The sequence below is a fragment of the Bos taurus genome, chromosome 24 (assembly GCF_002263795.3).
Source record: "Bos taurus isolate L1 Dominette 01449 registration number 42190680 breed Hereford chromosome 24, ARS-UCD2.0, whole genome shotgun sequence".
NCBI lineage: Eukaryota > Metazoa > Chordata > Mammalia > Artiodactyla > Bovidae > Bos > Bos taurus.
This window is the reverse complement of record NC_037351.1, coordinates 38,778,905-38,794,147: the sequence shown is the minus strand read 5'-3', so window position 1 is coordinate 38,794,147 and position 15,243 is coordinate 38,778,905. Positions and strand designations below refer to the sequence as shown.

At 45.3% G+C, this 15,243-nt stretch overlaps 1 protein-coding gene across 2 annotated transcripts in view; it reads left to right on the top strand.

The window, feature by feature from the left end:
• The first annotated feature begins 1,194 nt into the window (after window positions 1-1,194).
• Window positions 1,195-15,243, top strand: part of AKAIN1 (A-kinase anchor inhibitor 1) — a 47,292-nt gene continuing 33,243 nt past the window's right edge. Inside the window, exons 1-2 of one of the 2 annotated variants that reach the window (XR_239842.5) lie at window positions 1,195-1,280; window positions 4,653-4,724. The gene's annotated coding sequence lies outside the window, so the exon portion shown is untranslated. The other variant, XR_239841.5, reaches the window with a different exon arrangement.

Below are 15,243 nucleotides of genomic sequence, written 5' to 3'. Positions count from 1 at the left end.
TAAAAGGAAGGGAGCCAGGTTATCTCACACAGAATAACTGACTACACAGCTCAAAGAATGCACGTCGCGCCGCCCCCCGCGGCCCCCCAGCCCCACCATTCTTTTTGCTGTTAGTTGCACCCTTCTTGAAAAAATACCATCTTTGATCATTCAGGAGCAAACATAAAAATTACTCAAGTTGAGTCTTCTGCCTCCTTGTAAGACGCACATGTTTTTAACACGTACTTATTTTTTTAAATTTACTTTTAATTGGAGAATGATTGTTTTACAGTATTGTGTTGGCTTCCAGTCATATTAACATGTATTTCAAAACCATGAGGTGAAAAGTGAAAAAAGGCCATAAAACAAGAATCCAATATGCCATTCTTTGCACACGACATCAGAACATGCACTTAGAATTTTTTTTCTCACAATTGTGTTCCTGTGGAGATACACTTGGTCTTACTCATCTGCTTCTCCTGTAACCCCAAGTACGTAAAATACATATTTACATTTTAAAAGGAAGTACTTTTCAAATGTCCTGTCCAGAGCCTGGACTTCTCCGACTAAAAGGCACAATATCTGAAACTGTTGTGGTTTCAGAACACAAACAAAGTATGTGGAAAACAGATTCCTAGAGTAAATGGGTCAATATTTGGCCGCCAGGCACGCGAACCCTGGCATCCGTCTCAGGGCCTCAGCTCTCCATCGGTGTCCCCGGGGGTGTGACAAGCTCGGGCACTTCCCAGGTGGCCCAGATCGTCCAGGGCGGTCTGAAGCAGCCTTCGCAGTATCGGAAGATGTCGGGAAAAGCCACGGGGCAGGCGGGCGGGCACGCCTGGGACAGCAGGTCGGTCTTCTCGCACAGCAGCAGCCGCCGAACTTGGTCCATGATCGCGCCTTTATCCCTGCGCAGCGCGTGGTTCGGCCCCAGGACGTCCTGCATCAGGACCGCCGGCGCCTCCATCGCCTCCCACCGCGCTCCGCCGCCCGCCGCCGCGCCGCCGCGCCGCCGCCGGAAGTGCGTGTCGCTCGGGGGCGGGTCACGGCGGCGGCGCGTCCGGCCCCCGCAGTCCAGGCCGGGCCGAGGCCCGAGCGCCCGTGGGCAGGGTCGCCAGCACTATTGGCTGCAGAAGCGGCGAGCTGAGAGTCCTGACGCCGGCGGGCGGCGGGGAACGGAGGAAACCTAGGTAGACTGGAGGCCGAGACGCGGGACCGGACCCCGCCCTCGGCGGAGGAATCTGACTCCGTGGCAGCGCGCAGCGACTTCCGGAGGGCTCCCTCCGCGGGCCCGCGCGCAGGTGCTTAAAGGGGAAGCCTCGCATCCGTGGGAGGCTGCAGGTTCCCCCGGCCCCTGCCGATATACCACGCAGTCTTTTGAGGTTTTTTGAGGTTCCACATTGCTGGATGTTAACATGTTACGCCCGAAACCTCACAGCCAGGCGGAGGCAGTTCTAATAATCCCGCCCACCCCCGCCCGCCTCCCGTGCTTGCAAAATAGGCCGTCCTTTGGGGCTTCCAACCTGCCAGGAGGCTTCCAACCTCCCAGGTGCCTGACGCCTTAGCCTATCGCATCCTAGCCTCCCGGCTCTATGAAGCCCTTGCTGGTTCTTTGGTAGGTTTGTGTTTTTGTTTTCCTGAGGACACAAGTAACTCAGAGTTGACACACTTACTCTGGCTATAAAGTCGAGTGGGTCGTTGGCGGAAGCTTCCCGAATGTCAAGTGTTTGAAGATGAGCTTGAACTTCTGGTGGTGCAGGGTCTGTAGATTGGAAGGGACCGTGTCGAGATTAATGCCGCCTCTGTATGAATGAAAGGAACACGTTCCATGTGGTTCAGTTCAGCCAGTTTTCTGTTCCTTCTTGAGTCAGTTTTGGTAATTTGTGTGTTTCTAGGACATTTTTCAATTTTGTTTAATTTATTGGTGAACAATTAGTCATGACATTCTTTTTATGTAAAGTTGGTTGCAGTGTCATGTTCATTTCTGATTTTAGTTATTTACATCTTTTTTTCCTTCAGTCTAGCTAAAGTTTGTCAATTTTGTTGAAATTTTTTCCCCTAAGAACAAGACATTTGATTTCATGGAATCTATTGTTTTTCTGTTATCTATTTCACTTATTTCTGTTTTAATCTTTATTATTTACTTTCTCCTACTAGTTTTGGGTTTAATTTGCTCTTCTTTATCAAGTTTCTTAAAGTGTTATGGACCTAATTCAGTTCAGTTCAGTTGAACAGTCGCTCCGTCATGTCCGACTCTTTGCATCCCCATGAATCACAGCATGCCAGGCCTCCCTGTCCATCACCAACTCCCTGAGTTCACTCAGACTTAGGTCCATTGAGTCAGTGATGCCATCCAGCCATCTCATCTTCTGTCGTCCCCTTCTCCTCCTGCCCCCTATCCCTCCCAGCATCAGAGTCTTTTCCAATGAGTCAACTCTTCGCATGAGGTGGCCAAAGTACTGGAGTTTCAGCTTTAGCATCAGTCCTTCCAAAGAAATCCCAGGGCTGATCTCCTTCAGAGTGGTCTGGTTGGATCTCCTTGCAGTCCAAGGGACTCTCAAGAGTCTTCTCCAACACCACAGTTCAAAAGCATCCATTTTTCGGCACTCAGCTTTTTTCACAGTCCAACTCTCACATCCATACATGACTTCAAAATTCATATATTGAAGTTCTGATTCTCAGTGTGACTATTTGAAAACAAGGCATTTAGGGAGACAGTTGAGGTTAAAAGAGGTCAATAGGTGGTTTTGTTTTTCTGAAGAACCCTAATATATTCTTCTTTTAGTCATTTCTAATTCTTCTTTAATCAAGGGTACATTCGTGGATATATTCTATAGGAAAATATCTTTCAAGTGTATTTCCTACAGAAATAAAACTACTTTTTACAAACAAGAACCAGGCCCATTGTGTGTGTGTGTGTGTGTGGTTCTGTGCAGTCTCAAGATGTATTAAAAGGCTTGAAAATATATTGAATGATGGTACACACCTACTTTTGTACAGGGTTCTGTGTGTGTGTGTGGTGTCCAATTTTTTGCAGCCCCATGAACTGTAGCTCACCAGACTCCTCTTTCCATAGAGTTTTCTAGGCAAGAATACTGGAGTGAGTTTCCATTGTCTACTCCAGGGGATCTTCCCAACCCAGGGATCAAACCCACATCACTTAAGTCCCCTGCATTGACAGAAGGATTCTTTACCACTAGCACCACCTGGTGAGATGTGAAGTTGAAAGCTCAGGTAGAATTCTCTGGGAAAACTTTAGTGTTTGCTCTTAATGCCTTCAACTGATTGAGTGAGGCCTACCCAAGTCACGGAGAGTAACTGCTCACTTTCAGTTCAGTTCAGTCGCTCAGTCGTGTCCGACTCTTTGCAACCCCATGAATTGCAGCACGCCAGGCCTCCCTGTCCAACACCAACTCCTGGAGTTCACTCAGACTCACGTCCATCGAGTCAGTGATGCCATCCAGCCATCTCATCTTCTGTCGTCCCCTTCTCCTCCTGCCCCCAATCCCTCCCAGCATCAGAGTCTTTTCCAATGAGTCAACTCTTCGCATGAGGTGGCCAAAGTACTGGAGTTTCAGCTTTAGCATCATTCCTTCCAAAGAAATCCCAGGGCTGATCTCCTTCAGAGTGGTCTGGTTGGATCTCCTTGCAGTCCAAGGGACTCTCACAAGTCTTCTCTAACACCACAGTTCAAAAGCATCAATTCTTCAGCGCTCAGCTTTCTTCACAGTCCAACTCTCACATCCATACATGACCACAGGAAAAAACATAGCCTTGACTAGATGGACCTTTGTTAGCAAAGTAATGTCTCTGCTTTTCAATATGCTATCTAGGTTGGTCATAACTTTCCTTTCAAGGAGAAGCATCTTTTAATTTCATGGCTGCAGTCACCATCTGCAGTGATTTTGGAGCCCCAAAAAATAAAGTCTGACACTGTTTCCACTGTTTCCCCATCTATTTCCCATGAAGTGATGGGACCGGATGCTATGATCTTCGTTTTCTGAATGTTGAGCTTTAAGCCAACTTTTTCACTCTCCACTCTCCACTTTAAGGTCAATAATTTGAAATGTCAATCACATTAAAAAAAAAAAAAAAAAAAAACCCACCTTCACAGCAACATGAAGACCAATCTTTGACTAAACAATTAGTTACCATCATCTTTCCAGGTTGAAACATAAAATCAGCTACATGTACATTTAGTCATTTTAGAATAAACCTTGAAGACATTCAAAGAAGTGGCCTAGGCAAACGTGGGGATTTGTAGGAGAACTCATCTCAAAGTTATTTTTTATTTGACTCACAAATCTTTTAGAAAAGAAGTGACATCAGGAATATTTCAAAACAGTTACTTCCATTAGGCAAATAAATGCAGAACCATGTCCCTGTCTGGGTGGGGTTACTCAGAATATATTTCAAACTGCTAAAAGCAGTTATAACAAAGGACAGTGTGACCAGCAAATGAATGGTTGTTTTTATTTCCAGCATGTACCTTTATCACTTGTTCACTCTCTTTGGGCCATCGTTTACAGTGACTCAAAATGTGAGTCAGGAAGTGAGCTGTCCCCTGATATCACATTAAAAAGACTTGTGAGACTCATAAACTATACGGGCTTGATGAATGGATCACGTATGGAATTGAAATAGCATTTTAAATGGTTATATTTTTCTTGCAGATATCCACAGGAGACAGTCTTCCTGCCTCCTGGAATGAATGTGCTTTGCTTTGATGTGGGCGCTGTACTAAGGTAACAGTCTGTCTTGATCATTTGTCAGTGCGTCTGGAGCCCCAGCTATAGGCACCAACCTTTACAGATTTGTAGGGGAATCAGATGAGTAATGCACGTGCAAGCATTTTGGAAGCAATAAAAAATTAGGGTGTTGATGATACAGGTAAGACAGTGTCTTTACCAAAGAGATTGTAAATGTCAGAGGATTTATCAGAGGCCATTTGTTGGTTGCAAAGCTGGATACAGTGTTTAAATGAATTTTGGCATTTTGGGTGGGAAGGATGGTTTAATTGCATTTTTGGAGCTTTCAGTGTGGGAAACAAGGCATTAAAGAATTCATTAAACTCTAGATTTTAATAGTGGAGGCAATAATATGGCTTCTGTGACTCTCAGTTTAACAAGGTTAACTGGTCCTTTAAAGGACAGAATTCTAAGACCAACCATGTGGGTTTATTGTTAAAAATACCAATCATGAAAATTTTTGAGAAAATCTTCTCTTACCTTCTGTCTCCTCTTTTTAATGCATTTGTTGAAATGCTGGCACCCTCCGTCCTGGGTCTTTATCTTTTCCTCCTGTGCACCTTCTCCCTTTGTTATTAAAATTAGGACAAGACTCCACTTCTTTGTATTCCAAAACTTCCAGATCTTTGCCTCCAGCTCTCTTCTCACCTCTGGACCACTATTCTCAACTGCTTCGTGTGTCAAAAGGATCAAACTAAATCTAAGTTGAAATCCTTATCTCTGCATCAGCTTCTGTTGCCGAATCTCTAACTGGGCTAATAGCATCACTGTTGTGTTAGTTGACCCTAGCTGCTGGGTAAATTCCAAAAATTTTAGTGGCTTAACCAAATAGATGTTTATCACTGCAGATGGTGACTGCAGCCATGAAATTAAAAGATGCTTACTCCTTGGAAGGAAAGTTATGACCAACCTAGATAGCATATTTAAAAGCAGAGACATTACTTTGCCAACAAAGGTTCGTCTAGTCAAGGCTATGGTTTTTCCTGTGGTCATGTATGGATGTGAGAGTTGGACTGTGAAGAAGGCTGAGCACCGAAGAATTGATGCTTTTGAACTGTGATGTTGGAGAAGACTCTTGAGAGTCCCTTGGACTGCAAGGAGATCCAACCAGTCCATTCTGAAGGAGATCAGCCCTGGGATTTCTTTGGAAGGAATCATGCTAAAGCTGAAACTCCAGTACTTTGGCCACCTCAGGCGAAGAGTTGACTCATTGGAAAAGACTCTGTTGCTGGGAGGGATTGGGGGCAGGAGGAGAAGGGGACGACAGAGGATGAGATGGCTGGATGGCATCACTGACTCAATGGACGTGAGTCTCAGTGAACTCTGGGAGTTGGTGATGGACAGTGAGGCCTGGCGTGCTGTGATTCATGGGGTCGCGAAGAGTCGGACACAACTGAGCGACTGATCTGATCTGATCTGAATGTAAAGTCCAGTCAGTGCAAAGAAGTTGTGAGCCTTCTTTCCAGGGACCCAGGCTCAGAGCAGCTCTTCTTCCATCCCCATGTGCGCTGACGTCTAGCTGATTGGGGAGAGAACAGAGGACAGACCGGAAGTGATGCTCATCCTTGGCACTCATTCCTTTGACCCCAAATCAGTCACCTTGTCACCCCTGACTGCAGGGGAGACTGGGTTAGGTCATCTGGCTCTGTGCTCAGTAAGGGCTTACCTGATCACTACTATTTAAAATTCCCAACTTCTTCCCAATACTCGCTCCCTATTCCCTTCTCCCAGTTAATTTTTCTCCATAGCAACATTCATCCTGGTGAAAAATACCTGTTTCTATATGTTTGTGCTTTTGTTCCTCCCTCTCCAATGAGAATGTAAGTGTAATCAGGAGAGAAGCCTTGTCTTCTTGGTTCCCTGTCATAGCATCAGGGACTGTGCTCGACCTATAAAAATCTCAGTGTTTGTTAAAAGTGAGAATTAATGAATCCAAGTGCATATAGTGAGTAGGCAAGTCGCTCTATAAGTCTGGAGCTTAGAGGAGAGGTCTTCATTGGGGCAATGCATTTGGGACTCACTGGCATAGAGATAGGGTGACCATGTATCCAAGTTGGCCCTGAACAGTCTGGGCTTAATTGCTAGTAGTACCCCTCCTTTACTCTTAAAAATGCTGTTTTGAATGATCAATTGTAGAGTTCTAAAAATTCGTGATAAATAAAACCATAGAACTGGATGGGGTTCCCTAGAGAAAGCCTGTAAAGTAAAAACAGAAGAGGATCCAGGAGGAGCTTAGGTTCCTTAGGAACTTAGATTCCCTAACTTTTAAAGGCTCAGAGATGAGGGAGGAGTCAGAGAAGGAAGGAAAATCACAGAATCACAAAGCCAAGAAAAAAAGAGTGGTTCCAAAAGGAAAGTGAGAGATTGATCAAGTCAAAGTCTTCTGAGAGCTGGAGTTAAAATGAGGACTGAGAGATACCCGTGAGAAGCTCGGAAATCAGGGAAGACCTCGGCAATAGGCCTCGCGGTGGAGTGATTAGGGCAGAAGCCAGATTGATGCAATGGAGAGAGGAGAGAGAAGGAAATGAAGACAGCAAGGTATAGAAAATCTAATTAGTTTGGTTGTGAATATAAGAGAACGGGCAAAAATTCTGGATCACCCATTTAGCAGATTGAGTGTGTGCTGAAGGCAAAGCTCATAGCAAAACAAATATGCAAGAATTTAGTACTTGACAATTTGAAACAATGAACTAAAGAAGTCATTGCCAACAGCTCACAGTTCTGTTGGGCCTTCTATTCGTTGTTTTAATGTTGACTTTACACGTGGGAGAGGGTACCTGAGTACTCAGTCCACTGAGCAATCTGGTCTGGCCCTGAATGTGGTCACAGTGGAGGTGGGAGTGGCCTTGAGAGAGAACGCTTTCTGTTTTTGTTGGAAGAGATTTGAGCTGAAATGTTGCTGGGCATGATCCAGGTGAGAGGGACCAGCAGAGCACACAGGAGACGGCAGAGAAGACGGATGGTAGCATTTCACCTGGGCAGGTGGAATGAGTGGCCAGAGGTGGGTCAAAGGGTATGGACTGGCTGTAACTGGAAGGAAGGAGGAGGATCTGGGCTCCTGTACAGCTGGGTTTGTCCAGGTAGACAAGGGAGGAGAGGACGCTGTGGCCTGAGGTCTTAAGTGCCCCTGACAAGGAGGAAAGACCAGCTGTGTGTGCAGGAGGTGTCTGTCTGTGGTTTAGAGCAGGTAGAAGAGGAGAAAATCACCAACCAAGGAAACGACGTCACGGGTGCTTTCGAGGTTGATGATCATGAATCATCGGCCGGCATGTCTTCAGTTACCCAGGTGATTACAGGCAATCACAGGTTTTTCTTTGATGGACCAAAACCACAGAGAGAGAAGTACTTAAGAGGGACGTTATCTTCCACTTGTTTTTTTTGCTATGCCATGAGTCAGCATAAACGTGGGGAAAGTAGGGATTGTTAGGAGAAAAACATTCTGGAAGACACTCACTCTGTTTTGTTTTGTTTCTTCTGCAGGAAAGAGTGGGATTGATACTCAGGTTTTCCTGAGATGCAGGTCTCACTGGACTGGGTGGGAGTCAGGGGGCCTGGGTCACAGTCCTGGTTCTGTTGGAACCATGTGAGCCTCTCTCTCTGAGCTTTGGTTTTCTCACAGAAAAGCTGTGAACAGATGATCCTATTTTCCTTCCGCTTCTAGAATCTACGAGTCTATGATGTTCTGTCTCCATCTCAGCTGCCTCCAGCTGACAGGCAGGCGTGTAAGTCCTAGGCTTCATTGTGGAGTTGGAAGGGTTCTTACAGATCACCTGAGCCCAGATTTGTGCTCTGAGACACTGGCTTTGGAGGGGTTCTGATGAACTTCTTGCTGAGGGGAGTTTCGAACCCGTTAGCAGATGAGGCCAAGGAGTCGGGCCGGGATAGATTGAAACATTGTGTTATTACTGGTCAGTCTGATGCTGGAAAATGTGGATTAGAGGAGCAGGCCAATGGGCTCTGTGATACTGAATTCCCAGATGAGGTCATTGCACCCACCAGAGTCAAAGGAGTGCGGAACATTGCAGGTCTTCCTGCATCGTCCCTCAGGGTGTGATCACATGGGGAACAGAGGAAGACACAGACTTTCTGCAGGCTCCCGGCTCCCTGGAGGCCAAGGGAGGAAGCAGGGTCAGTCAGCAAGTATCAGGTTCTCTCCTCGACTTACCACTCAAAAAAGTTACTTCTTGTAGGGAGAAATAAGGGTGCAGCAGAGCGGGAGCGAGGGGCTTCCCTGGTGGCTCAGTGGTAAAGAACCCTCCTTCAAGCAGGAGACACAGGAGATGCAGGTTTGATCCCTGGGTCAGGAAGATCCTCTGGAGGAGGAAATAGCAACCCACTTCAGTATTCTTGGCTAGGAAATCTGATGGACAGAGGAGCCTGGCAGACTACAGTCCATGGGGTCACAAAGAGTCGGACGTGACCGAGTGTGCAGGCATGCACACACAGAGAGGGAGACAAGGAAGGTGGGAGACAGAGACAGAGAAAGAGCAGGATTTATGGGAATGGACACCATCCTTTCCAAGGTTTATGAAAAGTGTAAGTGTGAACTCCAAGTGTCTGCATGGCAGGGCAGTTTTGGTCATATAATACACACATTATGTATGTATATGCATATGTGTGGGGTACATACAGATTAAGTGAGCTACGACGTTATTTTGTTCAGATGTAAATATATGTGAAGATACTGGCAGTGTGTATATCTTCCCTCTGTGTTGAAGTGGCTGTTCATTTAAAATCTCAGATATCAGACCAGGGTCAAACGAATGCTTTTCCGTGGACAGAGGCTCGGATGTCTGTGGGTATTTGTCCATTAAACTTTACTTTTCCACGTTTGTTTGTTTGTTTTTCTTTTTCTTTTTGGCCACACTGCATGGCATGTGGAATTTCCCTGACCAGGGATTGAACTCATGCCCCCTGCAGTAGAAGCATGGAGTCTTAACCACATCAAATAACTATGAAATACCAAGTTGGGGAAGGGGCGATAACAAAAATGAATCTAGGATCCTATTAGAAAATAAACGGTGTGTATATTTGTGTGTGTGTGTGTGTGTGTGTGTGTGTAGTAGTTGGTGGTTACACATACCAAGATTAGTTAGACAGGAAAAACCTCTCCAGGAGTGATACCTAAACTTGGATTGGGATGGAAGGATGAGCATCTCAGTTGGCCAGAACTGCTGTGTGCAAGTCCTAAACAAGCACTGAAAAAAAGCACTTAGTGCGGGTGGTAGAGAGTCACAGACCTCAGATGGGGAACAAAGGTTTTTGGTTTTTTTTTTTTAAATAACTGAGAGCCAATCTTTTTATCATTTTGTCTGATAGTAGAAAACTTAATCTAGTTACTTCTAGGCAGGCCCAGTCAAAATGATTGATTACTCAGAAATTTCTGGGTAAAGTTCTGGATTTTAAATAGCTAATACAGGATCTCCACTGTGCACGTTTCTTCTGAGGCTGTGTCTAAACTCAAGGGGAGGGGGTGGGGAGGGTGTCCAGTTTGCAGGTACCTGCTCTGCCTTTGGTGTTGCTTCCCTGATGGCTCAGTAGGTGAAGAACCCTCCTTCAATGCAGGAGACACAGGAGATGCAGGTTTGATCCCTGGTTTGGGAAGATCCCCTGGAGAAGGAAGTGGCAACCCACTCCAGTATTCTCCCATGGACAGAGGAGCCTGGTGGGCTAGAGTCCAAAGGGCTGCAAATCTGACATGACTGAGCAACTGAGCAAGCACTCTGCCTAGGCATGACTTTGTCTGTCCTTTACTTTTGAGACTTGATGCCTGGTCCATCGTCTTAGATGCCCATGTCTCTGCATGGCGTCTGGCCCCTCTGGAGCCTTCCTTATTCTGACCTGAGGACCCATCTTGAGATGGAGCCTGAGACCTGTCCCTATGTGTCCAAGCCCTTCTGTGTGTGTGGGTGTTCTCTAGGGCTGGAAGGGGCCTAGAAGGTGACCCTGAAGCTCAAGTGCCTGACTGTTCACTTTGCCATCTGTACATTATCCCTCTAGCCTCAGCCTGGAAATTTTCAAGAGGCTGGAGAACTTTCTGAGCTATGAACCCTTGGAAGTCAGATGAAGTTCTTGGGATTTTTCCAAGTTCATCTGGGTTCTCAAGTCATTTCCCCTTGAGGCCTGCTGGCTGAAAAAAAATGCACAACATGAGAGTTAAGTTTTATTTGGGGTAATATGAAGACTGCATCCTGGACAACAACCTCAGATAGCTCTGAGAAATTGCTCCAGAGGGGCAGGGGGGAAGGTCAGTATAGATGTAATTTTGGTAGAGGGGAATATGTGCAATCAAGCAAGTATTTTTCCAAAAAGTTTCTCGTGACGTCTCATGAAGCCTTTGCTGGTTACGAGGAACAGTCGTCACCATGAAGGATTTTAGTGCTTTTCTAGATATGAGGAGATACAAGAATGGGCTCATAAAATCAGCTCCTGAGAACATCTGAAGACCTGTCATGCCAGTTTTTCCCCTGAGCACAGATTCCTTATTTCTGTTCTCTACCCTCAACTCCTTCCAGGAGTGTTGAAGGTCAGCAACTGTGGCAGCACATGATGTAATCCTTGTAGAGGTGGATGGCAAGCACACGTGGCAAGGGCCAATTTGTAGCTGACGGGCCCTGCCTCTCCATGGATTGACCGGGGCTGGGGGCAGGCTGAGATACAGTCCCTTTGTTTGGAGATCTTTCTAAATCTATAGTTTCTTATCTATCCTTGTTAAAAAAAAACAAATACAAAAACAAAAACCTTGCCTCCAAGCCCCAAAGGAGATTTCAAGCAAAATAAATGCAAAATATTTCCTTTCGGGTTTGAATGAGTTTTCAAACAAAATAAAACAAATGCAAAACTGGCTATGCTTTTTTCCTGTTTTTCATTCCGACTCTCTTTATGTTACAAGCTTAACCTTGAGGCTGGGACCCAAAACCTTTCCCCTCTGCTCTGGCAATTGATTGAAAGCCTCGGCTTTCAAGACTTTAGCCCCTGCTCTGCATTTCAAGCACTTATTTTAACATTCAGATGCTAGGAAAATGATTGTTTATTTTCTGAACTCAGGTCAGTCTCTCTCTAAAGCAGTAAGATCTAGCCTAAGGTCTACTGTTGTTACTTAAAGTGGTGTAAAAATCAATTACCACGAAAGAAAGTGAAAGTGTAAGTCATTCAGTCATGTTCCACTCTTTGCAACCCCATGGACTGTAGCCTGCCAGGCTCATTTGTCCATGGAATTCTCCAGGCAAGAATACTGGAGTGGGTTGCCATTTCCTTCTCCAGGGGATCTTCCCTACCCAGGGATAGAACGCGGGTCTCCTGCATAGCAGGCACATTCCTTACTGTCTGAGCCGCCAAGGAAGTATTGCAGGTGAATTCTTTACCTTGTAAGCCACCCCAGAGAAGCCTGTTACTATGCTAGTTATGCATTATTGGCTTATTCAAAGACCTTGTAACTGTCTTCTCCTTAGATGTATCTGGCAACTTCTCAGTAGTTCTAACTATCCATGCCCCTGCCCAACATCCGCTGATGGAAGCCAAGCCGTGAGACCCATTATCTCCTCATCTTTGTCCACTAGCCTTCCAGAGTGACCTCTGCATCGCTCACTTCAGTCTCTGGGTTCTTTCACTTCCTCCCTGGGGATTGTTCTGCAGTCACTTACAGAGGTGCTCTCGAGACCTTGCTGTCCTTCAGGTCTCCACCTTAAACCAAGAAAGCCTATCTCCAGTCCTGGCAGCTTTCTTACTTTGCTCTTGTGAAGCTCATCTTTCAACCTCACAACTCCTAATCCAGAACAACCTCTTATTCTCCTCCTTAGAGAGTTCCCCATGGCTTAATTTTTTTACCACTTGGATCCCATTGGCTAGTGCATTCTCAGCTGTACATTCAAACCATAGTGAGGTATCATTACATACCCTGTAGAAGGCAGAAAAGTAAAAGGACTGACAGTGCTAGGTGTTGATGAGATATAAGACAAGGAGCAACTAGAACTCTGGTGGGAATGTAAAGTGTTACAACCACCCTGGAAAACAATTTGATAGTTTCTTATAGCATTAAGCTGTTACTTACCCTAAGACCCATGCATTTTACTCCTAGGTGATTATCAGAGAACAGAGTGACTGGGCACATGATCCACACCCAGACTTATGCAGAACATTGACAATAACTTTATTCATCATAGCCAGAAACTAAAACATCCTCGAAGTCCATCAATGCTATTGAGCTACACAAATTGTGGCAGATAGAGGTACAACGTTGGTAAATTTCAACAATGTATGGAACAACAGAAACCAGACACCACAGAGCACGCACTGTAGGAATTCATTGATGTGAAATTCTAGAAAAAGCTGGAAAAGCTATAGTGACAGAAAGCAGATCAGGGACTTGGGGACATGCAGAGGTGGATTGGGACTGACTGAAAAGGGACATGGGCTTGAACAGATGAGGCCTGCCTCAGCATCAACAAGAGGCAAGTCAGCTGATGGGCAGGATGAAGGGTGTGTTTCTAAATATTTTAAAAGATGTGCTAAAAGTAATTTCTTTTTAAATGCTAATACATCAACATCTTGCTACTCAAAATGTAGCCCACGGACCAGCAGCACCTACAGCAAGGACATCACTAGGGAGCTTGTTAGAAATGCAGATCTCAGACCCACCTGCAGTCTCATGAGTCATCATCTGCATTTTGACAAGATCTCCATGGGATTCACGTGCACAGTCAGGTTGGAGAATTACAGGTTAGGAGAATATCTAACATATTTAGTTTTCATTCCTGTAGGGTGTTCCCCCTCATAGCTCAGCTGGTAAAGAATCCACCTGCAATGCAGGAGACCCCGGTTTGATCCCTGGGTTGGAAAGATCCCCTGGAGAAGGGAAAGGCTACCCACTCCAGTATTCTTGCCTGGAGAATTCCATGGACTGTATAGTCCATGGGGTCGAAAAGAGTCAGACACAACTGAGCGACTTTCACTTTCACTTTCAGGGTGTCCTCCACTCCCAGAAATTTCCTGGAATGTGTTTAATACTTGAGGCGGACTGATTACCAAGCCTTTTTCTTTTCCTACACTCCATTATTTTTTCCTGGAGACAGAAATAGCAACCCACTCCAGTATTCTTGCCTGAAAAATCCCATGGACAGAGGAGCCTGGCGGGCTACAGTCCTGGGGTCGTTGGACACGACTTAGTGACTAAACCACCAGTGCTCTTAATAAATCCATTAATCCATTATCACATTTAATCTTCACAACAAACATTCAAGATACCATAATCCTTCTATTGCAGATAATACAGTTAAGTCACTTATCTGAGGTCACACAGCTAGTAAATAGTGAAGATGTTCTATTTGAGTCGGACTAATTCCCAAGCCTTTTTTATCTTCCTACACTCCATTGCTTTTTCTTGAACTTAATAAAGAGTAAATTGTTTATGCACTAAGGGAATAAACTCATTAAAATTTAAGCTTATGAGAGATCTTTTGAGCATGTTAAATGAGGTCTTTCAGTTGTTTAAAGAGTATTTCAAATAGTGTCTTGCACTTCTGTCAGTAATAAAGCAGAGAGAGTGACGCATCATTGGTTTCCCATTTCTGGTGTAACCCAAGAAGTGGGAAGACGACATCCTGAATATACACACCCTTCATCCTGCCCATCAGATGACTTGCGTCTTGTTGCTGCTGAGGCAAGCCCCATCTGTTCAAGGCTGTGTTGAGCCAGGTGCTAAGAGCAGTACTGATTGTTTTCTGCTCAGACTGCCCATATGCCTCCATGCAAACTGTAGTCCAAGAGCTGTAAAACTATTTGCATTTGCAATCTATCAGATGGCTTTGAACAAAACTAGTGCCAGTAAGGCCATTTGAATGCTTGCTATTTGCCAAAAGAGTGTAGAGCTTATGGCCACCAACCAAATTAGTAAGAAATTCTGGTGTTTTCAGAAAAGCTACATTTTCCAGGGAGAGGTACAAATAAAGAAACCCCAGTGAAACACCAGTGATGACCCGGATCACCTTTTGTTCTTGGAAAACTCCACTCAGCTTCAAAAACAGGCTAAAACCCAAAGCCACTGATGTTTGCTTTGAGTGTAGAGGATCCTTATGTCACCCTAGCTTGGGGGTTGTAACCCAGATGGATTTGTTTCAAGCTGGGTAATATCTAGTGTGGGCTGTCCACACCACACAAGCAGTTCTTGGCAGAAGGAGAAAATGTTTTAAAATAACAGTGTATTAGAAGCTTGAAGTGAGCACGGTGGTGGCCACGTCTGGGTAACTTCAGAATAGAACAGGGTGTACACCTGGGTGGGTGTTCATTTGGATAAAGGCAGGGAAAGCACTGATGTTTCTTGATTGGTCTCAGGGCTCTTCTCACACCTGAAGGGAACTCTCTTTGCCCCACCTTTCACAGGGGTTGTGTGTGTGTGTGTTGGTGGAGGAGACCTGCCTCACCTATGCCTCTTTCCTCTGCTCTGGACAGCCCTGCTATCTCTCACACGATGACCTTGAGGGTGTCCAAGCTCGGAGCTTTCAGAGCAGCCTGGGAGCAG